Source organism: Anolis sagrei, chromosome Y (assembly GCF_037176765.1).
Source record: "Anolis sagrei isolate rAnoSag1 chromosome Y, rAnoSag1.mat, whole genome shotgun sequence".
NCBI classification, from domain to species: Eukaryota; Metazoa; Chordata; class Lepidosauria; order Squamata; family Dactyloidae; genus Anolis; species Anolis sagrei.
In genome coordinates, this window is record NC_090035.1 from 64,592,659 (window position 1) to 64,620,474 (window position 27,816).

A 27,816-nucleotide genomic window follows, 5' to 3' on the forward strand; every position below is an offset into this window, starting at 1 on the left:
ATTTAGGATATATTACATACACACACAAAATAATGGATCTTTTTCCCTTTCCATAGAAATCCAAATGATGCCCTCATGCATACATATATGCATACACATCCACACCATAGAAGGATAGCCAATTATGTTGACCCTCTAGGTTTCATAGTGTTCCACTCTGAGCCTTCTCCCTGTCCTATTATAATTGCTGCCCATCACCTCTCAGGACACAGATTTCTGCATTTATTCAATAGCCTTCGGATGGCATTGCTGCCCAATCCCATCACAATAACTGTCATTAGACATTCTTTTCTGTCCCTGGGGAAGAGACTGGCTCATAACAGCCAGTGTCAAGGGACACGACACAACCACCTTTTTGCTGATGAGTGAGACATAGGAGGAGACGAGGGCCTCTTTGAATTCCATGGGGGAGGCATTAACCCTCCTTTTCCCCAGAAGGGATTAAGGCTGGTAATAAACAAGCTGCCTTTCCCATTGCAAATGCAAAAATGCAGGTGCTGTTGTACCTCCAGAAAGTAAGCTTTGCAAAAAAAATGTTTGCAATTAGGGCTTTCACGCACTGAACGTTTGTAGCTGGCACCTAAATCCACTGCTTACTGCATGTGTATTTTTCTTCACCTTCAAGTCACCTGTCAATTTATGGTGACCCCATGAATTCCACAGGGTTTGGAATATGCAGAGGAAGCTGGTCGTTCTTCCCTCTCAAATACAACCTTTTAGAAAAGTGTTTCTCCAACTTCCTAATGCCACGACCCCTTAATACAGTTCTTCATGTTGTGGTGACTCCCAACCATAAAATTATATTAATTGCTAATTCATAACTGTGGGGTTGGGAGGGATTGGTTTTGTCATTTGGGAGTTGTAGTTGCTGGGATTTATAGTTCACCTACAATCAAAGAGCATTTTGAACTTCACCAATGATGGAATTGAACCAAACTTGGCACACAGAACTCCTATGACCACCAAAAATACTGGAAGGGTTTGGTGGACATTGACCTTGAGTTTTAGAGTTGTAGTTCACCTACATCCAGAGACCATTGTGGACTCAAACAATGAGGGATCTAGACCAAACTTGGCATGAATCCTCAATATGCCCAAATGTGAACACTGGTGGAGTTTGGGGAAAATAGACCTTGATATCTGGCAGTTGTAGGTGCTGGGATTTATAGTTCACCTACAATCAAAGAGCATTCTGAACCCCACCAATGGTAGAATTGGGCCAAAAATCCCACACAGAACCCCTATAACCAACAGAAAATACTGTGTTTGGGGACACCTCTGAAACCCCCTCACGACCCCCTCCCCCCGGGTCCCAAACCCCAGGTTGAGAAACCGTTTTAGAACCTGGTATTCCATGGCAGCCTCTCAAGTATGAATTGTCAAACAGAGCCAAGACAGAAAAGCTGTTGGACTCCAAGACCAATTAGCGCCCACCCACCCCACCCCCGCTGCCCCAAGCACAGTTGAAGAATTGGCTGTCTGCAAGGATGTTGCTCAGGGAATGCCTCGATGTGTTACCATCCTGTGGGAGGCTTCTCTCATGTCCCCACATGGGAAACTGGAGCTGAGAGATGGGAGCTCACCCCATTTTGCAGATTCAAACCGCTGACCTTCAGGTCAGCAGGTCAGCTGGCACAAGGGTTTAATCCATGGCGCCACCACTGTTCCAAGTTGAAGGAATGAGATGGTGAGGATTGTAGCCCAATCACATCTTGAAGAACACATCTGCTCTAACCAGATAACATCAGAGGAAACAGCCAAGTCTCATATAAACTATTTTTCTATGTTCAGTATTGTTTGCTCTGGCTGGCAGGAGATCTCTAAATTGTGTCTCTTTGCAAAGATATTTCATACCACTATGAAGGTGAAGGAAAACATACCTCAGCTGGTACTTTTAACTCATGGTGCCAGAATTTGAACTCAGGTCTCGGTGCACAAAAGGCCCTTACTTTGTGCCTACACTAGGTTTCTTCTAAAGCAGCGTTTCTCAATCTGGGGGTTGGGACCCCTGGGGGGGGGGTTGTGAGGGGGTGTCAGAGGGGTCACCAAAGACCACCAGAAAATACAGTGTTTTCTGTTCGTCATGGGGGTTCTCTATGGAAGTTTGGCCCAATTCTATTCTGTTCTTCAGAATCCCAGCAACTACAACTCCAAAATGTCAAGGTCTATTTCCCCCAAACTCCACCAGTGTCCATATTTAGGCATATTCAGTATCCGTGCCAAATTTGTCCAGATCCATCATTGTTTGAATCCACAGTGTTCTCTGGATGTAGGTGAAGTACAATTCCAAAACTCAAGGTCAGTGCCCACCAAACCCTTCCAGTATTTTCTGTTGATCATAGGAGTTCTGTGTGCCAAGTGTGGTTCAATTCCATCGTTGGTGGAGTTCAGAATGCTCTTTGATTGTAGATGAACTATAAATCCCAGCAACTACAACTCCCAAGTGACAAAATCAATCCCCTTCAACCCCAGCAGTATTCGAATTGGAGCATAGCAGGTATTTGTGCCAAATTTGGTCCGGTGAATGAAAAGACATCCTGCATATCAGATATTTGCATTACGATGCATAACATAAAATTACAGTTATGAAGTAGTAACTAAAGTAATGTTATGGTTGCGGGTCACCACAACATGAAGAATTGTATTAAGGGGTCGTTGCATTAGGAAGATTGAGAACCACTGTTCTAAAGAGGATTTGTGCTACATTAGAACAGTCAAGACAAATATCACTTAAGTTTCTCAGGAAAGGAAACAGGCTAACCTCAGCGCAAGCTATTTTGCTTTTGTGGATGGAGATAAACTACTCAGAATTTCACTATTGCAGACGTTTCTCTCTGTTCTAAGAGAATGGAAATCAAGAATGGACACATTCACCCTGGGTATCACTAAAAAAAAAAACATTTTTCCAAGGGTAGAGGGATGTTTTGCTTTTAGAGAATCTCCAAGGGTCACAGAGGCCCTAGAACTGGCAAACATGCCGAGTGTAAGGCAGGTTGATTGCCACCGGCCCGATACTGAGATTTCAGCAGAGTTTGAAAGATATTTTCAATAGCAGGGAGGAAACAGCAAACGCTGGAAAAAATCTTAACTGTGAGCAGTGATTTCAGCTTCAAACTCTTGCTCAAAAAAACCCCAAGAAGGGTCCTGTTCAAACTCCACAGATGCATTTCTGCCACTGCAACTGACCTTACCTTGCAGGAGTGTCTTACTGGTGATCTTGCCTGGTGATGGTTCCAGCATCGAGTTTGCCAAACTGTGTTTGAGTGGAAGGGGTGAGCCTGGAAGAACAACAACAAAAGCGAGCTGAATCAGATCCGATACATCTTCGAGGCAGGAGGGCAGACTGTCCACCTTGAAAGCAACAGCTGGATACAGAGCCTCTTTTTGGTGCTAGTGCTTCCACTGCTGGCTATGGATGAGACAGGATACTGAGCTTGGATGGATGCCGCAGAAATTGATGTCCAGGTCTAAGGTGGGTGATCTGATGTTACACTTCCGTTTTGGTCTTGTCTTGTCCTGGGGCAATTGCTTGCGTGACCTTCCAAAATATCTGTTAGACCCTTTCGTAGTTGGAATCTGGGCAGAGCAGGCAAGGATTCTCAGGCACGCGAGTCTTAGTGGGTGCACGACTATGTTAGCTCTGCATTTCTGCAAGCAAAGCCCACACACAAATTCCACCGGCTGTGTGTGCGCATTGGGGGGTGGGAGGGTGGGGAGAATATGTGTGTGTATGTATGAGAGAGAGAACGAGAGAGAACGAGAGAGAGAAGACAGGCTGCTGTCGCGGGAGTGGGGGTATGTGCCTTGCTTTGTACATTGGTGCTTTTCACACAGCACATCTCTCTCTTCCTCTCCCGTGGGTGGATGCGATTGAGGCCAGGCCCTGTTGTGTGTTCCCCTCAAAGGAGGAGATCCTGAATTCTCACCCACCAGCTCTTGTCTTTTATTATACCATTTACCAGCAAAGAGTGAAAGGCTTGTTATAATTAACCCAGGAAACTTCTGCAAGATGGGCGCTCTATGACCGAGCTCTGGGACCCTTCACTTAACTTGAAGGAGTTATTTTTTAATTACAGACTCCCTCCAGGCAGCATTGCTACGTAGTTTGGAATTGTAGTTACACATATTTTTCTCTCTCCTGCTGCTCCTTACATACTAAGTCGCCCTTATTTGGCTATCCTTATGTTCTCCTTCTGCAGGAATGTCAAAGGTGCCATTTCAGAAGGCAGCAGGAGTAAGTGACTTCCATACCCTTGCTTCTCTGCTCACCACAGGTGACAAGGAACGGCATGCAGGTGAGAAAGTGAGCTGGCAGCAGAGATTCAAGTGAGCTTCTCTATGCATAACACAGAAAACAAGGGGGCTGACAGGGAACAGACATCCCATTTTTTGTATAATATTTATGTGATATTGTTTTATACTCATGTACCATTTGTGTTATGCTGCAACTTGGAGTGCCTTGTAAGCCACCCAGAGTCCCTTTTGGGAGACGGTGATGGGATATAAATAAAGATGATGATGATGATTCACATTAACCATAAAAATATGAATGGCTGCTAGAGCAGTGTTTCTTAACCTGGGGGTTGGGATCCCTGGGGGGGGGGGGAGTCATGAGGGAGTGTCAGAGGGGTCAACAAAGGTAATCAGAAAACACAGTATTTTCTGTTGGTTATAGGGGTTCTGTGTGGGATTTTTGGCCCAATTCTACCATTGGTGGGGTTCAGAATGCTCTTTTATTGAAGGTGAACTATAAATCCCAGCAACAACAACTCCCAAAGGTCAAGGTCTATTTTTCCCCAAACTCCACCAGTGTTCACATTTGGGCATATTGAATATTAGTGCCAAGTTCGGTTCAGATCTATCATTGTTTGAGTTCACAGTGCTCTCTGGATGCAGGTGAACTATAACTCCAGAACGTAAAGTCAATGCCCACCAAACCCTTCCAGTATTTTCTGTTGGTCATGAGGGTTCTGTGTGCCAAGTTTGGTTCAATTCCATCGTCAGTGGAGTTGAGAATACTCTTTTATTGTAGGTGAACTATAAATCCCAACAACTACAACTCCCAAATGACAAAATCACCCCCCCTCCAAACCCACCAGTATTCCGATTTGGTCATATTGGGTATTTGTGCCATATTTGGTCCAGTGAATGATAATACATCCTATGTATCAGATATGTACATGACAATTCATAACAATAGCAAAATTATATTTATGAAGTAGCAACCAAAATAAATTTATGGTTGGGAGTCACCACAACATGTATTAAGGGGTTGCAGCATTAGGAATGGCTGAGGACAACTGTGCTAGGCGGAGAGACCACAGGGTAAAGTGAAGCTCTCCTTCTCTTTCAGTCTCCAGCAAGTAATAACTTTTGTTATTGTGACCCCATTGTGACCATATTACAACACTGACAAAATCTTTGAAGTTTCATCTCCCTTCCTAGGTACTCTGGGTACATTAATTTTGATTCAAGTCATTAGAGAAAGCAAACTCAGACAGAAATGGCATATAGGATTTTGCACCTATGTCTCATTTCATACTACATAACTGAAATGCTATGATATTGTTATGGCTGCATTTTCTGGTATCCTTGGGCACTTCCTAAAAAGATGCTTCCTACACAGGACTTCACAGGACTTCCTATCGCAGGACTTCACAGGATGTAGCCAGAGACTTAGGACTTCATCATACATGTCTTCACAAGCAACCACAGTTGATCCATGGAGCCCTATGCCGCCCATCACATAATGCACACTAACCTCTGGCAGGGCTCCATCAATCAGTTGTGGTGCAAGCATCCTATGACACTTCACCCACAACATAGCAGGTTTCGTTGGGCCAGGACACTTCCCCATATGTGATGGGGAAGTGTCGCTGCAGGGGAGGCAGGGCACGGGGCGCTGGGATTGCACTGCTGCCTCGCGGATTTGCCATGGAGGCCAGCCAATCACCCTACACATCCTCATCATTGTGATGAGGTTTTTAAAGTACAGTAGAGTCTCGCTTATCCAACCTTCGCTCATCCAGCATTCTGTATTATCCAATGCAGTCTGCCTCCTACCCGGATCCACAGCTCTTTCAATACATTGCAATGTTTTGGTGCTAAATACATAAACACAGTAATTACTACATAACATTACCATGTATTGAACTGCTTTCTCTGTTGATTTGTTTTAAAATATGATGTTTTAGTGCTTAATTTGTAAAATCATAACGTAATTTGATGTTTAATAGGTTTTTCCTTAACCCCTATTTATTATCCAATGTTTTCGCTTATCCAACCTTCTGCCAGCTGATCTAAAGTCAGACTCTACTGTAGAATGATAGCATACAATTGTGGCATATGAAAGGCTCCTGTTTATGTTCTTTTGTATTATTGGAACTACAGACTAGTTCAAGGATGGGAGAAAGTTGGTGCCGATATCATATATGATCCACAAGGAGGTGTTTTTGTGATCCCTGATCTCTCCAAGGTCCCTAGGTTACCCTTTTTGTGGTCCCCAAAATGTAGATCATCTTTCCTGGAACCTCCAGGAATATCCTTTGTCTTTGTAAACAGGCTGTAACACCGCACTCTCCCCCCTCCCCCGCAACCTTAAACATGCAATATCTATCTATCTATCTATCTATCTATCTATCTATCTATCATCTATCTACTTCAGCTAGTGGAGATTTTGCTTACTCTGAGGTTGAGATATTTTGTTGTTGTTTTGCATTTGTATCACTCTATATGGCCCTTGGGAGGGCAGAGAAGTGGCACCTGGAAACAATCTAATTTTCCAGCTTTGGTTTACTGTAGAGTTTCTCAACCTGGGGGCCGGGATCCCTGGGGGTTCCCAGGGGGTGTCAGAGGGATCACCAAAGACCATCAGAAAACACAGTATTTTTGTTGGTCAATGGGGGGTTCTGTGTAGGAAGTCTGGCCCAATTCTATCATTGGTGGGGTTCAGAATGCTCATTGATTGTAAGTGAACTCTAAATCCCAGCAATGACAACTTCCAAATGTCAAGGTCTATTTTCCCCAGACTCCACCAGTGTTCAAATTTGGGTCAACAGTGCTCTCTGGATATAGGCGAGCCACAACTCCAAAACCCAAGGTCAATTCGCACCAAACTCTTCCAGTATTTTCTGTTTGTCACGGGAGTTCTGTGTGCCAATTTTGGTTCAATTGCATTGTTGGTGGAGTTCAGAAAGCTCTTTGATTGTAGGTGAACTATAAATCCCATCAACTACAACTACCAAATGACAAAATCAATCTCTCCCAACCCTACCAGTATTCACATTTGGGTATATTGGATATTTGTGCCAAATTTTGTCCAGTGAATGAAAATACATTCTGCATATCAGATATTTACAGTAGCAAAATTACAGTTATGAAGTAGCAATAAAAATAATTTTATGGTTGGGGATCACCACAACATAAAGAACTGTATTAAGAGGTCACGGCATTAGGAAGGTTGAGAAACACTGGTCTAGTGCTTGTGGACACAAGTGCATGCACACAGATAGAAATACCAGTGTGCCATTCCTGTTCCAACCTCCCATAACTGCCAATTACGATAGACAGAGCTGCTGCTGCTGCTGGTTGCCACAGTCCTTCCATTCGGAGTACACCCAAATCCAATTTGCATTCTGAGGGGAACCAGCTTTCGAGGGCAGGACAAGACAATCTGTTATACAGCCAGTGAACACAGCATTCAGAAGGGGGCCAATCTTTCATCTATGTATCCCCACGCATTTTCTGTGCACCCGGTATGCAGGCAGTGTTCCTTGGGGGATAAATGGTGGTATTACATATATGCATGAGAAGATTCTTTTTTTGTCTGCAAAATGTCAGAAAGTATAGTGCTCTATTTTCAGATGCAGAACACAGTCAACAGTTCTTGGAACAGACGAGAACATTAACAAAATGTTGCAGCATGGAGCAATCCCTCTTTAGGCTTTCTGGCCATTCTGTTCTCAGCCCAAAATATGAATACCTGCTAGGAACAACCAGGCCATCCTGCTGTTTCAGGGATCCCTCTCTAATAGTTACCTCCCCTAAATATTTCTCTCTTTCTCTACTCCTACAAATTTAGAGTTTCCCCTCAAACTTGCCAACACCTCCCTCGTGTGTGTTTTTGCAAGGAGTGCCAGAAGGATGCCATAACCAATGGCTCTCAGAATCAGAAGACTGGAATGAGAGCCTTCAAATTATTTCAGCATGTTCTTTGAACTAATGACTAGTGGGCATGCTGGCTGGGAGTTCTATCCAAAATAGCCCAAGACAACAAACCTTGGGAGTTGCCGTTTGGCAACATAAGGAGGGCCCCTCAATTCCCGTTCCTAGTCCATATTATTACAATATGGCAGAGTGGCTACATGGAGCATCTTGTCTTGCTTGGGAAGCACAACAGGATGGAGTTGTTGACTTCCTAGTCTGCTTACAGCAGGGATAGGAACTTCGGGTCCTTCCTCATGGGGGAGGACTGCATTTCCCATTATTTCCAGCCAGCACACCTAATAGTGAGGGAAAAATAAGAGTTGTATATGCTGTTAAACTGCTGAGCTGCTGAACTTGCTGACTGGAAATTTGCTGGTTTGAATCTGCGGGACAGGATGAGATCCTATTGATAGCACCAGCTCCTGCCAACCTAGCAGTTCAAAAACATGCAAATGTGAATAGATTAGTAGGAACTGCTTTGGCAGGAAGTTAACGGTGCTCCATGCAGTCATGCTGGCCACATGATCTTGGAGGTGTCTATGGACAATGCTGGATCTTCAGCTTAGAAATAAGAGATCAGTACCACCCACCAGAGTCGGACTTGACTAGACTTAATGTCAGGGGGAAACCTTTACCTTTACTGGGTTATTGTGGGTTTTCCAGGCTGTATGGCCATGTTCCAGAAGCATTATCTCCTGACGTTTTGCCTGCAACCTCTGAGAATGACTGCCATAGATGCAGGTGAAACGTCAGGAGAGAATGCTTCTGGAACATGGCCATACAGCTTGAAAAACTTGCAGCAACCCTTTTATTAGGTGTTTTAATTCTTATATTTCATGTTTTGAATGTCCTTTTATCTTATCTTATGGTTATCTGTCCTACTGATTTTATGCCTAGTAACATGTTGTTGATTTGAGTTTTGGTTTATGTATGTAAGGCATTGAATTTTGCTGTTATTTTTGTGTAAACCACTTTGAGTCCTCACAGGGGTGAGTAAAGCGGTATATAAATACTGTAAATAAATAAATAAATAAATAAATAAATAAATAAATCCCGTCTGAGCATCAATAAAACAGTTTTTAATCATCCGGTCACTAGTTGTCCCTGCGTTGAGGCGTATTGTACTGTTTGAAATGTTTGCAGTTCTTTCCCAGGGTGCATCCTTCCATCCAAAGTTGCACTGCACATTTCATACCAATCTCTGCATGATAGCAATAAAAGAATCACGCTAGAAGTGGGCATGAGGGATTCATTGGAGAACAATATAGCTTGAATGTTCTGGAACAGTTCTAGAAGGTCCAAACAATATAGGGCAGGGTTGTGTTGGCCTGATATGCAGTGAATCTATGTGTTCTTAGGAGGAGTTTCCCTCTGATGGTGCTTTTCCTACTGGGAGGAATTCTTGGCATGCCCAAAGTCACATTCTTTGCACGTTACCCCGCTCTCCAGTGGGCAGGCATCCCTCCCAACGTCCCCTGTGGAAAACAGGGAGCCACAAAAGGTCCCTGTTTATTGCCTCCTCACTCCATCACTCAACCTTGCAAGCTACTCTAATGCTATAGCTGTGGGATCTACACTGTGGGATCCCACTCATTAGAAGCAGACGCAACCATTTTTCCTCCCTTGAATCCATAAACAAACTGTTCATATGGTTGTCCCTCACTTTTCTGCCGGGTTCTCCTCTCTCCTTAGAGATATTATTTGCGACATGTGAGTCAACTTCCTGGCACAGCACTATTACTACCATTACTCTGGCACAAATGCCAAACCACCAACACCAAAAGGGCTTTACCAGTGAAGAGCAGCCATTTCTGGGGTGGCACTCAGTAGCAAGCAACCTGAATAGATCTGCAGCAGCGATATGCAATTATCTAGTGCAGAGCTGAAATCAAAGCAACCCAGTTTGGGAGAGATGTTTACAGCATCTCAGCAGACATATGCGAAGTGCTCTCATTTTATTTATATCCCGCCTTTCTTCCAAGCTGAGGACAGAAAGTTCCAAAGCAGATGCCCATCGAGGCATAATGCCTGAACCAGAGCCAGGAATAGCTGGCAGTTCCCATGACAGTGGGTTGGTGAATCCACTCTAGGCTTTTAAAGGAACCATCCGAGAAGCTCACATGATCTGGCAGATACAGTTGAACACCTTCAATAGCTCTTTTAAAATCCAGACTAATCCTGCATTGTTATTGGGGGGATCCACCTCCCCCAATAACAATGAAGCCACACACTATTTGAACCTATTTAGCTTCAGAAATGTTACTGAGCAAGCCACACATTGGAACTTGCCAACAAACTGGAATAGGTAACCGTCCTAAGGTCAGAATGCAGACACTATCTTAATCAAGGTTATCTTTCAGAGAATGGGAGAAAACCTATACAATTATTGGGATCACCATAAGTTGAAAGGGAAACTTCAAAGCACATATGTGCAAGCGCATGCACACAGAAACATAGCACAGTTTGTTTTTGAACTAGGGCTCTAGTCTAGACTCTTTCAGCCAGAATGGATCAAGGAAAAGCAGAACTGAGAGTGCTGCTATTTGGATTTATAGTCAGCCAAACCACCCCCAACACATGCTCATCTAGCCTTTGACATAATAATAATAATAATAATAATAATAATAATAGTAATAAACTGCTTAAAGTGCAAAAGACGAAGAGGAAATACCGTAAAAACACAATGCAGAGCAGAAGAGAAAACTGGCAAAAGAAGGCTCTCCATGGACAGTTCCTGGGAAAAATTGAGAGACAAATTGACAAAGAAAAAACATGGCTGTGACTCACAAATGGAACTTTGAAAAAGGAGACGGAGGGACTGATTCTGGCAGCCCAAGAACAAGCCATTAGAACAAATGCCATCAAAACCAGAATTGAAAAGTCGACGACAGATCCCAAATGTAGACTCTGCAAGGAAGCAGATGAAACAATAGATCACATCCTCAGCTGCTGCAAGAAGATCGCGCAGACAGACTACAAACAGAGACATAACACCGTTGCTCAGATGATCCATTGGAACTTGTGCCACAAATACCATCTGCCTGTGACAAAGAAGTGGTGGGATCACAAGCTGGAAAAAGTTACAGAGAATGAACACGCCAAACTCCTTTGGGACTTCGAGATTCAGACTGACAGAGTTTTGGAGCACAATACTCCTGACCTCCCAATCGTGTTAAAAAACAAAGTATGAATTGTCGATGTCGCAATCCCAGGTGACAGCAGGATTGAAGAGAAACAACTGGAAAAGCTGACACGATATGAGGATTTAAAATTTGAGCTGCAAAGACTCTGGCACAAACTAGTAAAGGTGGTTTCAGTGGTGATCGGCACACTGGGTACAGTGCCTAAATACCTTGGCCTGCACTTAAACACAATCGGCGTTGACAAAATTACCATCTACCTGCTGCAAAGGGCCACCTTACTGGGATCTGCACACATTATTCGCCGATACATCACACAGTCCTAGGCACTTGGGAAGTGTCCGACGTGTGATCCAATTCAACAGCCAGCAGAGTGTCTGCTGTGGACTCATCTTGTTGTGTTTCAAATAATAATAATAATAATAATAATAATAATAATAATAACAACAACAACAACAACAACAACAATACATCAAACTACTCTGGGACTTCTGAATTCAGACTGACAGAATTTTGGAGCATAATACTTCTGACCTCACGATTGTGTTAAAAAACAAAGTATGGATTGTCGATGTTACAGTCCCAGATGACAGCAGGATTGAAGAGAAAAAACTGGAAAAGTTGACATGATACAAGGATTTAAAGATTGAACTGCAAAGACTCTTGCACGAGCCAGCCAAGGTAATCCCAGTGGTGATCGCCACACTGGGTGCAGTGTTTAAAGACCTTGGCCTGCACTTAAAAACAATTGGCACTGACAAAATTACCACCTGTCAGCTGTAAAAGGCCACCCTACTGGGATCTTAAATGTTGGGCTTTGCCTCTGTGCATAACTGTTAGTGTTTTGTGCTGCCACGAATTGAACAATCCTCATGGGAAATGACAGTGTAGCCATGGCCCAGCTGTCCTCCCCACCTTCTCAGAGGTTGCTGCCTTCACAGAAAGGGTGTGCTTTAATTGCACAGCCTCTTTGTACCGAACTCTGAGTCACTGGCACAGATCCGGGCTCCCATTCTACCCCTCCCATCTCCAGCCTCCCTGTTGAGATCCTCTGGTGGAGAAAAGGAAGCAAGATCCACCCCTAATTATTGCTGTGAATCTTCATCAGCCGGCAGAACATATGGGGAAACTAGCATCCACTTCCTCTGAGCAGCAGCTCCCGTCTGCCTGGGCTCGTGTGCTGTGCTGCATTGCCATGGTGAATTTGATCACGTAGATTTCATAGCCAAATAAACAGCCACACGCTTGGGCCTGCTTCCTTTTGATGCTCACTCTTGCTCGGAGAGGTGCAACGAGCAAGATCCGGGGATTAGGGGGAAATAGACTCAACTCTTGATGATGAGGATGACAGAGATGTGGTGGAAGCTGAAGCTCTGGAAGTGGAGACATTTCAAACCCGAAGCTCTTGGGAATGTGGGTGGAGAAATCTCTTCCTTTGGCTTTCTTCTGTGTTCTTTTTCAAACCTTAAGTTCTTTCTATTCCTAACATAGACAGAGACGTGTGAATTCAGTAAATTCTTCAAAAATGGACTGAAACTGGGACTGAAAAACTTTGACAGGTATAATGTTGCACTCCAGGTCTGGAAACACCTATGACCACTACACCACACAAGAGTCCAGGAATATAAGCAAACAGTTTAGAGACCTCACAACCTCTGAGGATGCCTGCCATAGATGCAGGCGAAATGTCAGGAGAGACTGCTTCTGGAACATGGCCATACAGCCCAGAAAACTTACAACAATCCAAACAGTTTATTGTAAAAACACACAAAAAGCATATAAAAAACAGAAATAAGAAATATAATCCAAAAAGATTTAGCAACAGGTGTTAACAAAACAATAATCCAAATGTGTCATCTATATAAATAAAAATGTAATGTTCGTTTGTGGGATTAACAGAACTCAAAAACCACTGGGGGACACAAGACATGTAACAACCCAATGTATGCCCTTCACTCATAAAAACACTGAAAAACACAGAAGGGACTTTAAAAGCCCCAAAAAGCTAAATGACAATACAGAAAAAAGGGAAGAAAGAGGGAGGGAAGGGGAGAAAAGAAAGAAAGAAAGAAAGAAAGAAAGAAGAAAAGGGGAGGGAAAGAAAGAAAGAAGGGAAAAGGAAGCATGGAAGCAAAGAGAGAAGGAAGGAAGGAAAGCGGTAGAGAAGGAAGAAAGGAGAGAAAGAGAGAGGGAAAGAAAAAGGGGAAAGTAAGGAAAGTTAGAGAAGGAAGGAAGGAGAGAAGGAAAGATAAATGGGAAGGAAAGAGGGAGCGAAGGAAGAGGGAAGATGTAAAGAAAGGAGGAGGGAAGGAAAGAAGGAAAGAGAAGGAAGAAAAGAGACAGCAGAAGAGAAAGAAAAAGGGGAAAGGAAGGAAAGAGATAGAGAAGGAAGAGAAGGAAGGAAGGGAAGGAAGGAAGGTAGGAAGGAAAGGGAGTGAAGGAAGGAGGGAAACAAGGAGAGAAAGAGGGAAGGTTGGTCACAGCAAAGTGTGGCGGGTACAGTTAGTCTATAGAAATAAAAATGTAATGTTGGTTTGTGGGATTAACATAAACCAAAAACCACTGGACAAATTGACACCAAGTTTGGACACAATAGACCTCTCAGGCCAACGAGTGACCATCACTCATAAAAATACTGAAAAACACAGCAGAAGAGACTTAAAAAGCCAAAAAACAAAAAATATATTACAACACATGAGCAAAACCACACACACACACACATATACGCAAACACACATATACACAAATATATACACACACAAAACACACATACACAGACTGGGCCACAGCAACGCATGGCAGGGGATGGCTAGTAAAGTAATATAATCCGAAAGGTTTACCAACAGGTGTTAACCAGACAATAATCCAAACATCTCATAAAGTTTCAGTGGTGAAAATGTCCAGGAACAGCCAGAAAACACAAGTACTGCGTAAGTCCACAAGCAAGCAGGTATACTAAAAACTTGAACAGGAGTACATGAACAGGAACATCAAAACTTCCAGGATATATTAAATCCAAGACTTGACTTGAACTAGGAACCAGAGAACTCAGGCTTAGCTTCTCATTCTAACGCATCATTGCGTTGTTGTTTAATAGACACTTGTTGTTTAATAGACACCCATGAAAGCATTATGTCTCCCATGAATTTTCTCCATAACTTTCCCATGTAATCTCTCAGACTGACATAATCTATTTTTGGCTCTGATTTGTAAACAAAGACTTTTGTTGATCTCCATAATTACAGGTGGTGTCTCCTGGAAACCCTCCTTATCACTCTCTCCACTCAATTCCTTATCTGTTGTTGCTTCTTCCAGCTCCTCTGATTGGCCTTGAAACCCTCCACTTTCCAAGCCAGTTTTTTTAACAGAGAGAACCATCATTACTCAGACCTGAATTTCCCAGACTTGAGGGCCCATCACTTTGTGCTACAGGAAAGCCCACAATCTTTCCTGTAAATCATCAGTTAAACCATCAGCCTCTGACTGATCTACAACACATAACTGTTCCAGCACTTCACCGGCCTGACATATAGATGATAAAGCATCTTGGGATAGAAAGGCATTATTATTATTATTATTATTATTATTATTATTATTATAGAGTCTGGGAATCCTTTTGGACCCTCTGCTGACGATGGAGGCAAAGGTCTCAGCCGCTAGCAGAACCACCTTTTTTCATCTGCGGCAGGCTAGACGGCTGGCCCCCTACCTGTCCAGGGACGACCTTGCTACGATGGTCCAGGCTACGGTCATCTCAAAACTGGACTACTGTAACGGCCTCTACATTGGCCTTCCTCTGTTGGTGATCCAGAAGTTCAAGCTGGTACAAAATGCAGCTGCTCGGCTTCTTGCGGGAATTCCGATGAGATGCCACATAACACCAATCTTACTGCAGCTGCATTGGTTACCAATTGAGCACCGGATCATTTTCAAAGTGATGCTACTCACCTTTAAGGCCTTGCATGGTCTGGGGCCAATGTACCTGAGGGACCACCTCACCCCCTACCAACCCCAGAGATCCCTCCGTTCTGAGGACCAAGATCTATTGGAAATTCCCAGTGTCAAGACCTTGCGTCTAACAGCAACCAGACGCTGAGCCTTTACAGCAGTGGCACCATCACTCTGGAATACTCTGCCACCTGAAGTCCATGCCTTGCGGGACTTATCAGTTTTCCGCAGGGCATGTAAGACATATCTATTTCGACGGGCCTTTGATCTCTGATTGTTTTTAAATTGTTTTGAATTGTTTTTAAATTGTGTTCGATTTTAGCCTGTTCTTGCAAGCTGCTCCGAGCCCCAGGGGAGTGGTGGCATATAAGTTCAAATAATAAATAAATAAATTATTATTATTCATTTATTTCTCAAAATGCAATAATCAGAACAGAATGTAACCAAAGTGTGTTGTTACCATGGTCAGATTTGACTTCTCATGTTTTAAATGTGTGAAGGAACTCATCTCCAAAGTCTGGTTCTTCTTTCTCGGCACTAATATGGAGCTCTTTCGGAAGTGGCAAATGGTGTTGGAGGTTGCAGCATTTATAGTGATCAGACAACATTTTTTGTCATTCTGGGATATTTATTGGCAATTCCTACATCAGCTACATGTCATTGTCTTTGCTGTCACATCAACTTATGGCAACATTATGAATGAGTGATAACCAACCAACACCCTCGCCCACCGGTCATTAACAGCTCTGTTCAGTTTTCCAAACCCAGTGCTTTAACTCCCTTGATTTAGTCAATCCATCTGCAGTGCAGTCTCCCTCCACTCCTAATGCCTTTCGCTTTGCCAAGCATTATCATATTTTCCAATGAGTCATGTAGTCTCATGATAATCCAGAATACAACAACCTCAACAACAAAGTACAACCTCAGTTTGTCATCTTTGATACTAGTGAGAGGTTTGATGGCTCCAAGAGCCACCCATTTGTCTTTTTGGCAGTCCAGGATGTCGGCAGAAATGTTCTCCAGCACCATATTGAAATGAATTGATTTTCTTCCTGCAGCTTCCTTCATTGCCCAGCTTATATAAACATAATGACTCCTATTTAGATGATGGGTTTTTAAAATTCTGAACTTTATTGCAATTGGAGGGAGCTCAATTTTCCCTTCTCTTTCCTCACTCAGCACATCCACTGCACTGCAATAGAGGCTCAATTCCACCCCTATAAAGAGCCCACTATAACAGACTTCCATCTATATAAATAAAAATATAATGTTCATTTATGAGATTAACATAACTAAAAAACCACTGGATGAATTCCCACCAAATTTGGCCACAAGACACCTACTAACCCAAGGAGTGACAATCACTCAAAGATTTGATTTTGTCATTTGGGAGTTGTAGTTGCTGGGATTTATAGTTCACCAACAATCAAAGAGCATCTGAACTCCATCAATGATGGAAATGAACCAAGCATGGCACACAGGACTCCCATGACCAACAGAAAACACTAAAGGGTTTGGTGGGTATTGACGCTGAGTTTGGGAGTTGTTGTTCGCCTTCATCCAAAGAGCACTGTGGACTCAAACAATGATGGATCTGGACCAAACTTGGCACAAATATTACATATGCCAAAATATGAACACAGATGGAGTTTGGGGAAAATAGATCTATTATCACCTATAAAGCTCTAAACATTTCAGGACCTGCCTATCTGCGCGACCGCCTCCTCCCCTACAAGCCCACACGGTCTTTAAGATCTTCCGGGGATGCCCTTCTCTCGCTCTCGCCTCTATCTCAGGCGCGATTGGTGGGGACAAGGGAGGGGTCATTCTTGGGTGTATTTTGGGGGAAGCCTTCAAGTGATCTCTAGGTCACTGGAGCTGCAGTGGTGCAATGGATTAAACCCTTGTGCCGGCTGAACTGCTGACATGAAGACCTGAAGATCGGCGGTTTGAATCTGCAAGATGGGGTGAGCTCTCATCTGTCAGGCCCAGCTTCCCATGTGAGGACCTAAGAGAACCCTCCCACAGGATGGTAATACATCTGGGTATTCCCTGGGCAACATCCTTGTAGACAGCCATTCTCTCACACCAGAAGTGACTTGCAGTATATTCCCAAGATGCTCCTGGCACGATAAAAGGATATCTCTCTATGTTCATATTGTTTTGGTTCACTTACGCAAAGTTTGCCTGACCTGGTTCTTTCATTTCACACATGCATACTATCAATTGTTGTGGTTGCTGCTGCTGTTGACACTGCTGCTGACATTGGTCTTCTTTCTATGGCATTGGATTCTAGCCCTGTATCTTCCACAGTATTTCTACCTTTGGTACCAAATTTTCTGTTAAAAAAGAACGCTCTGGAGATACATCTATTTTATTCTGTGTGTCTCAGCCAGTGAGTGGATCCTCAAGTAGATAGTCCTGGGGGTGGCGGTTGGGGGCTGATGTCTAACCCCAGATGTAACTGCTTTTACTGAATATCTATGTTCTGGCAAGTCAGATAGAGGGCCCATGCGGCTTGCAGCTCTGCATTAAATCTGCTCAGAAAATGACTTTTGGTCTTTTAGGGAAGGAATAAACCTAGCAGGAGGGCTTTGAAAAAGTTGTCGGAAAAGGCTATAATTCTTTGGATGTAATTACAGCATACAGATGAGGGAGAAGAAAATTAGTACAGATTGCACTACAAGCGGAATACTAGCGGTAATTACACTGTAGGAGAAGGATAAGCAAAGGAGGCAAAATCCAAAAGTTAAACCTTTCCTTTATCACTTTTTCATCCTGCTGAGAAATGGCTCAGCTACTGAAATTTTCATGGCTTACTATGTACCTGTTTAAAGTGCAAGGAGAGAAAGAAATGAGCCATTGTTATCAAGCCACGGTAAACCCCACCCCCAAAGATTTAAACCACCAATAAATATGATTTCCCCCCTCTTTTATTAAAAAGACCTTTCCCGGAAGTCAGGAGTTGCACAAGTTCTAAGCTTTAGGTCGGGAATAAACCCAGCAGCAGCTGTACCCCATGAACTATATCGTACCTAACCCTTTAATAAATTAAATTGATTTGATGATTTTTGTGTAATTTGTATCTTTTAAACTATGGACTGTATCTATTTCTCATATGAAGTGTATATAAACTACTTCTTAAAATGCATCGGATTGTAACCTAGAGACAGACAATCCTCTGTGACCCTGTTTAGATAATCTCCTGGCAATGGAAAAGTTAGCAAATCCCTCTGGCTATTTCCCAAGCCAGATAATTATCAGATTCATTGTGTGTATGCAAGGATCTCCTTTGCCAGCCAGATAAACTCAAGATGTTTGTGCAATTCACCAGAGGCTGAGAGTCCGCCGCTCCCTTGTGGAAACAGGGGCTTAGAGTATGTGCATTCATTAACTCTTTTACTGACATTCACACATTTCCTCACACTAGGGGTGGAAAAAACATGAAAATAAAACTAATCAAATTTTGGAGAAACCTCTTTGTTCAAGGGATTTTAGCACTTAACCATTAAAAGTCTGGCTTTCAATTCCCATGAATGATCAACCATGTGTGTAGTGCTGAATTGCCACTTCTTTTTAAGAATAGCTCCTTCTCTTTAATACTTTCATAACACATAGGTTCAATTTGCACCAACTATTAGGTGAGTAATCTACATAATTAAATCAGTCTTCTGGCCCCTTACAAATGCACCACTACCCCTCATAGGAGAGCAATTCCACAGGCTAAATAAGTTATTTCAATATTTTGGGCTACAACTCCCAAAACCTAACTATACTGGTTGTATATTCTCCAGATGTCCCAATTTGGAACAGTCCCAATTAATCTGATGTTGTCCCATTTCTTGTGATTATAATGTCCCAGTTTCTTTCTCCTCCTCTCACTTTGTCCTTTGACTTCTGTTCAGTAGCTGCAAACTGAGTACAGTATTCCCTCACTTATTGCAGGTGATCCGTTCCAGGCCCACCGGCGATAAGTGAAAATCCGCGAAGTAAGGATGCTCCACACACTTGGCAGCGGTCTCATCCTCTTCGCAGAGTCTGCTGCTCACTGCCTCGGAGACCCCTTGGGTGCCATTGATGGCATTGCTAGGCTGGGCTCAGGCCTGGTCTGAGGCCTCTGCCCAGCCTGCAGTGCTGTCAACGAAGCCCAAGGGGCCTCCAAGGCGGCGAGCAGCAGACTTGGCGAAAAGGATGAGGCTGCTGTCAAGTGGGTGAAGACAAGCTCCAGGGTGAAGACAAGCCTAGCACCTGGATCCCCTTCCCCTCCCCTCCCCTCCCCTCCCCTCCCCTCCTCCTCTTCCCCTCCTCCTCTTCCTTATCCTCCTCCACCATGGGTCCCCCCCCCCCCCGCTTAATGCAGACCTGCAAAACAGCGAGTCCGCAATAAGCGAACTGCAATATAGTGAGGGAACACTGTATTCTGTACTCATTTAATTATGCGACCCAAGGTGCTCAATTATCTTGGCACGGGAAAGGGAAGAGGAGGGAGATAGAATCTTTTCACTTTCCAATAGGCTCAGACAAGAGCAAACTGCAGCAGTTTTGTGTTCTTTCTCTAACATTCTCACCATGCTGACTATACATGTCTCTGTTTTCATCACAAAATGTTGAAGTCTATATGATTGGATGATCCTGTAGTGCAGTATTGCTCAAACTCTGCTCCTCCAGATGTTTTGGACTTCAGCTCCCACAATTCTTCGGAGCTGGTAAAACTAGCTGGGATTTCTAGGAGCTGAAATCCAAAACGCTTGGAGAAGCAGATTTTGCAAAACACTAAGTAAAGGTAAAGGTTTTCCCCTGACATTAAGTCCAGTCGTGTCTGACTCTGGGGTGTGATACTCATCTCCATTTTTAAGCCGAAGAGCCAGCATTGTCCATAGACACCTCCAAGGTCATGTGGCCAGCATGACTGCATGGAGCGCTGTTACCTTGCCGCCAAAGTGGTATCTATTTATCTACTCACATTTGCATGTTTTTAAACTGTTAGGTTGGCAGAAGCTGGGGCTGACCGGAGAAGCTCACGCCGCTCCCATTCTCCCCAAAGTAACTTCTCCAACGAAGTAAAACAATTCTGCAGGAAAATACAGGGAAAGAAGTTGTGTCTTCATATCAAGACAGAGGTCAAGATCCTCTCCTCTCTTGGCATACCTCTGTGTAAGGGCTTTCTCATTTTGACTTCACTGTGCAAGTGTTAAAAAGCTTCTCACCCATTATCAGAAGTGTGAGAAAGGGCCGTTGTGTGTTTGCAAGAGGGAACACACTTATGTAACCTCCGAGAAAGCCATTGGCAACGCTAGCTGGGAATTCTGTGATCTATACTCCAAACCATAATGCTTCCACACTATTGGCCTCACTGCAAAAAACAAAACAAAAACAAAACAAAACAAAGTTGGTACTGAACACAGCATTCTTCATTTCTTCCAGCAAAGAGTTCCCTGGTCATTAGCAAATAGAAGATATGCTAGCAAAGCTTTTTAAAGCTCTGTTTGCAGGTGCATATAAAATCTGTTCCCCTACCCCCAGCCATCAGTCACATTGCCATCCAATGCCGCTGCTCCTCTTGCAGGCTGCTCCCTGAAGAAGTCAGCCAGGGCCCTTACTCCGGAGGTGCTGTATGCGCAGGCTCTGGGCTTCATGCCAAGGGTAGGCGGGCACAGCTGCTACTCGTAGGTGGGAAGTTAACACTAACAGTTGAGGCAGGAAAAGGGAGTACCAGGCAGAACTGATACCTACGTGCCAGCGCGAGTTCTCCCGAACATGCAAACACCCTCTTGGGCACACTTAGCCACGTGCAACTCTTGTGTGATCAGGCCACTTTTGCATTTTTACTCAGATGTCTTCTGCATTCGATTTGAAGCTTGAGTTGTAGAGCAATCTCCCAGGCTTATAGGACTCCCTCATTTGTCTTGTCTTCTGTTTGCCAGGCAGTTTGGGCCCTTCCACTCTGCCATAAAACCCAGAATATCAAGGCAGATAATGCACAATATGTTGTCGAAGGCTTTCATGGCTGGAATCACTGGGTTGTTGTAGATTTTTCGGGCTGTATGGCCATGTTCCAGAAGCATTCTTTCCTGATGTTTCGCCTGCATCTTTGGCAAGCATCCCCAGAGGTTTTGATGTCTGTTGGAAACTAGGAAAATTGGGTTTATATATCTGTGGAATATACAGGGTGGGAGATAGCACACTTGTCTGTTTGAGCTAGGAGTGAATGTTTCAATTTGCCACCTTGATTAGCATTTGATGGCCTGATACTTTTTTAGGTGTGGCTTCTTACTGCCTGGGAAAATCCTTTGTTGAGAGGTGATTAGCTGTCCCTCATTGTTTCTTGTCTGGAGTTCCCCTGTGTTTGAGTTTTGTTCTTTATTTACTGTTATAATTTTAGGGTTTTTTTTTTTAGTACTGGTAGCCAGATTTTGTTTATTTTCGTGGTTTCTTTCTTTTTGTTGAAATTGTCCAGATACTTGTGGATTTCAATGGCTTCTCTGTGTAGTCTGACATGGTGCTTGTTAGAATGGCCCAGCATTTCTGTGTTCTCAAATAATATGCTGTGTCCAGCTTAGTTCATGAGGTGCTCTGCTATGGCTGACTTCTCTGGTTGGAGTAGTCTGCAGTGCCTTTCATGTTCCATCATACATGTTTGGGCAATGCTGCATCTGGTGGTCCCTATGTAGATTTGTCCACAGCCACATGGTATACGGTAGACTCCTGCAGAGGTGAGAGGATCCCTCTTGTCCTTTGCTGAATGTAGCATTTGTTGGATTTTCTCAGTGGGTCTGAAGACAGTTTCTATGTTGTGTTTCCTCATCAGCTTCCCTATGCGATCAGTGGATCCCTTGATGTATGGCAAGAACGCTTTTCCTCTTTGTGGATCTTTGTCTTTACTCTCGTGGCTTGCTCTCGGTCTTGCACAGTCTCTGCTTTGAATTGGGTTATTTGAGTCCACACTACCATATAATGCAGTTCAGTGTGGATTTTATACAGCTGTGTTGGAAGTGCCTTTAACTCACTCAGATACGTTTGCAACAGAGCTGAGAGACCTTGCAATTGAGTCATATTTTTTGTTTCTTTGGGAGATGTTTTGCTTCCAAATGTTTTTATCTCTCTGTTCAATTTCAAAGCATTGGGGGTGTGTGAAATTTCAAAAGAGCAGAAAGTTCACATACTCTTTATAGTCATTAGAATTAGGAAACAGCTTTACTAGACAGGATTGCAAGGTGAGGACTAACCCCATCCTTGAGATTTTAGGACAAAAACCTGAGATGTAGGAGAGCCTCTCGTGTGGATCCCGCTTCACCTGGGGAAGGAAGAGAGGCTGGCTGCGCCTGGACTCACCTCTGTCAGAAGTGCATGCTCAGATCAGCAGAAATATGGGACAGTTGATGTCCCAGCCCGGGATGCAACAGGACACAGGACATTTTATTTAAATACAGGACTGTCGCTTAAAATCCGGGGTTCCTGGCAACCCTGGGTTTAGTGCCTCTGAAACTGAGAAAATGGGACTTACCCAGGCTCACCCAAGCCTGTTAACATGCCTAAGAGGAGAATTGAACCCTGGTTTCCAGAGTCATTGTCCCATGCACAAATCATACATGTGATGGCACACCTGAGCCTTTGGGAAAAACTATAGTGTCTGACTTTACTCGGGGGTTATCTGCAAAGACTGAGACCCTTAACACAGAGAGGCACTTTAGGCAAGGTGAAAAGATAACCAAATGGATTTACTGAAAACATGATGAATAAAGGGTTAACTCCATCTGGGAGTATTATAAGGAAATTTAAAACAGTACATTACAAAAGGAGATTTTGCTGGCTGCAGTCATCTCTCTGGAGTCTTCTGCCTCCGAAGAAAAGTGATGGTTTACAAGCTGTTGGTTATAAGCGATCTCAATCTTCTTTCTTGTGAAGTTTAAGCTGGTCAAAAGCTTCTGGTGTCTTTGGGACTGTTGGCATAAGAATACTGCTGAATGAAGGTGCTAAGGATGCCTGTTTTGGATTGCTTGAGACTAGGATTACCAGACAATTTCCAAGCTTCTGTTAACTGTAGCTCTGCTGCAGAAAAAGGGAGGAGTCCAGCAAAAGAGCTCTATACAGGCAAATGGAATAGACCAACTAAGGCTGGCCTCTAGGGGAATTGTTTGCTCCACCCAAAAGCTAATACAAAAGAAGATATCTACACTATTGGGAAAACTTATAAACAGGGGGAACTGAAGCAGATGAGAGGAAAAGGCAGAGCCAAGACTTCACAATATACCAATCTGGATTTCTTGTTGCTGTAGTAGTCCACGCCTATTTGAGATGTGCTGATGGCCCTTCACACCAGTGTAAAGAGAAGGATCACTTTTAAGAATCTCAGAATCAAGGCAACCTCATGTGTGGAGGTATGATGTGTGGATGTATAGGTCACAACTATAATTTTGAATGGTGCCCAGAAGTAGACAGGCAGCCAGTGTTGAGAATGAAGTAGAGGAATTATATGCTGCATGTAACCAACTCCATTTCTTACTCTGGTTGCAGTGCTTTGTGTCCACAGTAATCTGAATGGGATGTAAGGAAGCCATGTGTTACTGAACCGAGCGCAGACACCTCTAGGAGCGGAGACAGTTGGCCATCATAGAGGATGAGCTCTTTTGACCTGCTCTCAGCACAGGAAGTCAGTCACAATACATGTCACAGCTGTGCTTAAAAATAGGAGAGAACAAAGACTTTTGAGGCTTACTTAGGGTTAATAGTCTTGAGGAACGGAAGAAGAGGGAAGATTAGATCAATCAGTCTGCCTTTCATTCAAGGATGGTTCCCTTGGATACCAATGCAGATTATTCCCATCTCTGAACATTCCAAACAAAGGACCAAAAAAAATCAAAATCTTTCCATTCTCAAAGCTTGGTATGATTGACACAAATTTTGTGATTTTGATCAGGAAACAATTCAGGATTCTGAAGTCCAAGCAAAGGTTAAGAAGGACCACAGGCAGGTACTAAGTTGAAATCTTAAACTCCTATATATTTTTGATTCCTGTTTCATGCCTATGTTCCCAATAGTTCCTGGTTGACGGCTAATCATATTTCTTTTGCACAGTTTCCATTCTATTAAGGCTTACAAACTGAGAGTCAGCACCTCTGGGGAAAGAAAATAACTGTGATTCTGGTGTTGACAGTGATTCTCAATGGGTTGACAACATATGTTAATGAAATCGCCAGGGATAGCACAATTACAAAAAAGCAACATTGCTTAGCATGCATCACATTATCTGACAGTGATGGTGGTCATTCCATATGGGTTCGTGAGCTGCAGTACACTTCTCTAGTCAATTCTAAATAGTAATGGAGACCAACAAATTCCAGACTGATTCTGTGACCATTTGCCCGAGAGATGCTTCTAAAGCCCAGTGCTTTCACCAGTCATCCCCATCTCTTTTTCCATCAGATATGTTGAACTGTAATTCTTAAACAGTTCCGGCCCAGCTTACCTGTTCGAACGTATCTCTCTCTATGAACCATCTAAGAGTCTAAGATGGTCTGGGGAGGCCCTTCTCTCGGTCCTGCCTTCTTCACAGGCACAACTGGCAGGGACGAGAGACAGGGCCTTCTCAGTGGTGGCCACTCGGCTACGGAATTCCTTCCCTAGGGATATTAAATCAGCCCCCTCCCTCCTGACCTTTCGTAAAAAAGTGAAAACATGGCTTTCGGAGCAAGAAAGGAGATTCCATCTGAACATTAGGAAGAACTTCATGTGAGAGCCGTTCAGCAGTGGAACTCTCTGCCCTGGAGTGTGGTGGAGGTTCCTTCTTTGGAAGCTTTTAAGCAGAGGCTGGATGGCCATCTGTTGGGGGTGCTTTGAACATTATTTTCCTGATTCTTGGCAGAATGGGGTTGGACTGGATGGCCCATGAGGTCTCTTCCAACTCTATGATTCTATAATAGTAGTAGTAATAATAATAATAATAATAATAATAATAATAATGGCAATGAAGTTTAATACATAAATGGCTGTTCCATTCACCCAAATAAATAGTTTATATGGTATTAAACCCAATAGGTAAAACCACATTCTAGCATAATAATAATAACAACAAAGAAGTTTAATACATATATGACTATTCCCCCCCCCCCCCCCATGAATAGATAATAATATTGAACCTTATAGAAATAGGGCCGGGCTTTAGTACAGCAGGTTAACATCACCTGCAGTAAATCTTGGCAACCCAAAGGTTGACAGTTCAAAGCCCAGGTCAGGGTGAGCTCCTTTCCTTTAGCCCAACTTCTGCCTACCTAGTAGTTTTGAAAACAGCAAGGTGAGTAGATAAATAGGTACCGCTTAATGTGGGGAGGTATTTAAGACACCCGTAAGGAAATGCCAGAAAAATGCCGGCGAATCAGTCAAGGAGGAAGTTTTCAAACAAAGTGGTTTGGCAGGGAAGATGGAGCGACAACACCCTTCCATGGCCAGAACTGAGCACAGCCTCCAATAATAATAATAATAATAATAATAATAATAATAATAATAAATATGCTGAAGATCAGAAAAGCCTATATAAACCTCTATCTATGTACAGTTGTCTGTCTTGTCAGTATATAATGGCATTGAATGTTTGCCATATATTTGTTCTGTGATCCCTTTGGGGTGAGAAGGGCGGAATATAAATACTATAAATAAATAAATAAATAAATAAATCTTCAGAAATCCTGTGCTGCAACAGATAAATATGAAATTATATGCAATTGAATTTTGGAACGGCCCAGACGATGACTTTCGATAACGAGGCTAATTGTGAAGATGTTTTTTTATATGTTTTTAAAGGTTTAATGTATGTATTTTATTACTCTATTTTAAATGCTATTTTAGTTGCTTATTGTTGAAAGCATCAAATGGCTGCCTGGTTGTAAAGCCGCCTTGAGTTGCCTCTGGGCTAGAGAAAAGTGGGGCAAAAATGTCGCAAATAAATAAATAAATTATCCTGACCAAGCATATATTGGCTATCAATAAGGACAATTGCCTGGGTTACAACAAGAGTTTCTTGTCTTTTCTAAAAAGGTCCTCAAAAGTAGGAAGGATTCAGTGTTGCCCTATCCTGGGTCACGTTTACCCAATCACCGTCTCCCAAAGCAGCTACTCTACTCCGAACTCAAGAAGGGGAAACATAATGTTGGTGGACAGGAAAAGAGATTTAAAGATGGGCTTAAAGGCAACCTTAAAAACTGTGGCGTAGACACTGAGAAGTGGGAAGCCCTGGCCCTTGAGCAATGTAACTGGAGGTCAGCTGTGACCAGCAGTGCTGCGGAATTCTTTTTAAAAAATAATTTTAATTAAGAAAATTTTCAGTTATATAAAAAGAAGAAAAATTGGGGAGAGGGGAGGTGGTGAGGGGAATGTTCCAGTGAGGGCACTGGGATAGGAATTCGAAGAGAAAGCAGAAAACAGAAAAAGAATAAAGGACAATACTGAACTTTACAATACTATGATAGAGAAGAATGGAAGAACAAATCTCCCCCAACCCCATTGCCCCCTTATTTTTCCTTCCTCATTCTCCCCATACTTAAATCCTTCAGGTCTCCCCCTCCCACTCTCTAATATATCCTTCCCTTTTTCTCCCAAAGGTAAAGGTTTTCCCCTGACATTAAGTCCAATCATGTCCAACATTAAGTCCAGTCATGTCCAACTCTGTGGGTTGGTGCTCATCTCCATTTCTAAGCCAAAGAGCCGGCGTTGTCCATAGACACCTCCAAGGTCATGACTGCATGGAGCACCGTTACTTTCCCGACGGAACGGTACCTATTGATCTACTCACATTTGCATGTTTTCGAACTGCTAGGTTGGCAGAAGTTGGGGCTAACAGAGGGAGCTTACGCTGCTCCCTGAATTCAAACCTACGACCTTTCGGCCAGCAAGTTCAGCAGCTCAGTGGTTTAACCCACTGCACCACTGGTGTGCTGCCACGCGCTGGGCCTATAGCCTTTTGAACAGGACGTGCTCTTTGTTCCCAGTGGGAAGCCAGGGTACCTCGAGTGGGAGGCCCTAAGGATTTTCCTATACAGAGTCTTTAGAAGCTTGAAAGGTTTAACAACACCCTTTATTATTGCAACAAACGATCAAATACTTCTTAGATCTTCAACAAATTAAACAAATGCTTCAAGGCTTTGAATCAACTGGTGGGCACCTTGCTTGGAGAACTATTTCTTTCTTTAACAAGGAAAACCCTTTTTGACCCCCCCCCCCCCCGGGGCAATCTGTTTTCTAGGTTCTGCTGGTGTGGGCCCTACTCCCGGCTCCAATTGCTTCTGGTTACCCGAGTAGACCTACCAGCCAAGACCTTGTAGATTTTCTAGCTGGAGTCCTTTTGGATTTTCTCCACGAATGATGTGGACCTGTATCTTTAACCCCAACAAGGATTGTGCTGTAAAACTGTTTTCCTTAGAAGCTTTAGGGCTGTTTCCCCCGGATGTTGTGAGAAATGTAGCTTCTCTACAGGTGGAGAAAGCTCACGTCCTGTAACTGGGCTTCCAAAACTGAAAGACTGCCTGAAGTC

The 27,816-nt window shown here is 43.3% G+C and overlaps 1 protein-coding gene across 8 annotated transcripts in view; it reads right to left on the reverse strand.

The window, feature by feature from the left end:
- Positions 1–27,816, reverse strand: part of LOC137095114 (myelin-associated glycoprotein-like) — a 109,640-nt gene that overhangs the window by 59,317 nt on the left and 22,507 nt on the right. For 6 of the 8 annotated variants that reach the window (XR_010908793.1, XM_067461385.1, XM_067461391.1 and 3 more), the window contains exon 2: positions 3,192–3,278. The exons of 1 other annotated variant lie outside the window; for it this stretch is intronic. The gene's annotated coding sequence lies outside the window, so the exon portion shown is untranslated. Of the gene's footprint in view, positions 1–3,191; positions 3,695–27,816 lie in introns of those variants that run through there. One more of the 8 variants, XM_067461386.1, reaches the window with a different exon arrangement.